The 2751-nt window shown below is 50.6% G+C and overlaps 1 pseudogene; it reads left to right on the forward strand.

The window, feature by feature from the left end:
• The first annotated feature begins 275 nt into the window (after window positions 1–275).
• LOC139186424 (protein FAM210B, mitochondrial pseudogene) lies at window positions 276–2509 on the forward strand (annotated as a pseudogene).
• The last annotated feature ends 242 nt before the right edge of the window (window positions 2510–2751 follow it).

Here is a 2751-nt window from a genome sequence, read left to right on the forward strand (position 1 = left end):
GGGTGTGTGTGTGTGTTTGACAGAGTGGTAGGAAAGTGCACTGGCTCCTTGATTTTTTTTTCTCCAACATCTAGGCTGGGCTTGTATGAGGGAATTCAATTCAGTAAATGTTTACCGAGCACCCACTACCTTCCAGGCGCCAGTGCAAAAACCAGGGCTGGAGCAACAAAGCAAACACCACCTTGGCCCCCAGAGTGGCCAAGAGGCAAACGAGCAAGTGAATGGAAATGGGAGCAGGTGCTCGTGAATGGGTTGGAGACAAAGCTGGGGAGGCAATGGGGCACCTTCTGCACAGGATCCTCCCGGAAGACCAAGTGGAGTCTGGGAGAGACTGGAAGGAAGCGAAGGCGGTGGCCACGTGAGGAGGTGGGAGGAATAGTGTGGCAGGCAAAGGGAACAGCAAGTACAGTGGCCCCGAGTCATTGGAAGACAGTTCCTCCAATGACTGCCTATTGGAAGAACTGCGTGACTGACCCAAGTGAGAAGAGGGGGTCAGAAAGGCAACAGGGTGAGGGTGGGTGCAGGTGGGTCTCTGGCCCTGAGGGAGGTGGCAACCCTGGAGTGTTTTGGACAGAGGAATGAATGACATGATATCAAATGGCCTTGAACAGGATTCCCTAGGCTGCTGTGTGGGAACAAGACCAAAGCGGGTGAGGCAGAAGCAGGGAGTGTGGTGAGGAGACGGCCAGAATGGTTCAAACAAAAGAGGAGAAGGTCCAAGTAACAGGATGTAGGTTTTGTGGTGGAGGTGGGGTGTGCTGGGTGGGGGGACAGGAGCTAATTTCTGTGTCCTCATGAATAGGATTTACTTTTGCTAGCCAATGTATATTCATAATTTCTGGCAGATCCCCTGAAGAAGTGAACGGCTACCCACTTAATATTCGTGCCTGGAGAATTTCATGGACAGAGGAGCCTGGTGGGCTACTGTGCATGGGATTGCAAGGAGCTGGACACAACGGAGCAACTAACACTCACTTTTTTTTTCCAAGAGAAAGATTCATTTATTCTAAGTGTGCGTGCAGTTGGATGAAGTTTTACAACAAATCCACCCAAGTAACCAGCGTCAAGACGGAGAAATGGAACTTACCCCTCCCCCCGCAGAAGCCCCCAGAAGCCTGTTCCATGTCTCTACCCTTCCTCCAAGGGGAGCCACTCTCCCAGCTTCCCGATTATATTCTGGAAGTAAAGCTAAGAGGATTCACTGCTGGGTTGGGGAACGGGGTGTGAGGATGAGAGAGAGGAGTCAAGGGGAGTCATTTCCTATGATGGGAAGCTGGGTGGGAGCAGAGACCAAGGGCTGGAACCAGGAGTTTTTTTTTAACAGACTGCATTTGGAGCTGCTGGTGCAATCCCTGGAAAAAGATAGAGACCAGCTTATCTGGGGGCTGCACATTCAATACTTACAGGGATGAACAGCACGAGGGGGAGAAGGTCTGCAAGTAAGAAATGCTTCACTCTCCTCTTAACTGCATCATGAGAAGAGCAGGATGAGCATGGGGTTAATTGTGGCCAGCAGCCAGCCTCAGAGCCAAGGGGCAATAGGGCAGGGTGGGGACTGGCGTAAGCTGGCACACACAAGCCCTCCTCACTCAAAAGGGGAAGTGCTGGAATGAGGGTCCAGTGTGGCTGGATCTCCTGATGTTTCCAGAGAAGTCAGATATCTGGATGTTGCTATGAAACCATCCTAATCATTTAACACTGGCAACCAAAAAGACAAACACTCCATGGACCCATCAAACATGTCTACAGGTACAACAACCAGTCCGATCCAGATGAGAACCTTCATTTTACAGATGGGGAAACAGAGGGCCAGAGAAGCCTGGGACTTTTCCTAAATTCAGAGAGAAAGTTAGTGGAGAGATGGGCCAGGCGCTGAGTGGGCCGGATCTCAGGCCACTGGTTTAACCTCGTTCACCACTGCATTTAAAAGCAGGCATTGTTCACACAGTGGGCAGCTGCACAGGCACCCATGCCAGGCTGCACAACATGGCTGGGCTGCTGCGCTGCTGAGTCTTGCGGGCAAAGCAAGTGCCCAGGTCCAGTCTTGTGCCACCTGGCTCCTGGGCACCACTGCCCCTTTTGGGAACTGCCATGGCCACCAGGACCCCAGCAAAGTCACTGCGACAACAGGAGGCAACATCAACAGTACAGGGAAGAAAAAGCAAAGCACGTCGCAGCAGCTGAAAGACTTTTCAAAAATATGGTGCTCTTGGCGTGTCGCTGCACACTGGAATCTCATTAATCTCCTGGGGCATGTCTTACATGGTTGTTTCAAGTAGTGCGGGCATGTCGGCCGTCCTGCTCAAGCTCGGGTTTAAAGAGTCACTGGTCCAGTCAAAAATGGCAGCTGGCACCAGCCCCTTCGTGGTAGCGTAGGCCACCCACTCACACACACCCATGAGGATCAGTGTTACCTTAGTTTCCTGGCCCTTGACTGTCAGATATTTTCGGAAAGTGAGAATTTTTAAATTCCCTCCAGCTGCAAAGCCTTGATGAACTCTTCAATTGCGGACCTGAAAACCTACTTCTTTTAAATGACACATTTTAGGTTGGATTTATTAATAGGATGTAGGGTTTGTGGTGGTGGTTGGGGGGGGGCAAGGGCTAATTGCTGTGTTCTTGTGAACAGGATTTACTTTTGCTAGTAAAAATTCAGGGTTTCAAATCATTGTATTTGGCGGGGGGGGGAGCTTTATTAGTTTTGGTAATGCTATCCATCACAGGGCTTGTCTGCATAATTGAAAATGTCAG

This window comes from Bos indicus, chromosome 13, assembly GCF_029378745.1.
Source record: "Bos indicus isolate NIAB-ARS_2022 breed Sahiwal x Tharparkar chromosome 13, NIAB-ARS_B.indTharparkar_mat_pri_1.0, whole genome shotgun sequence".
NCBI lineage: Eukaryota > Metazoa > Chordata > Mammalia > Artiodactyla > Bovidae > Bos > Bos indicus.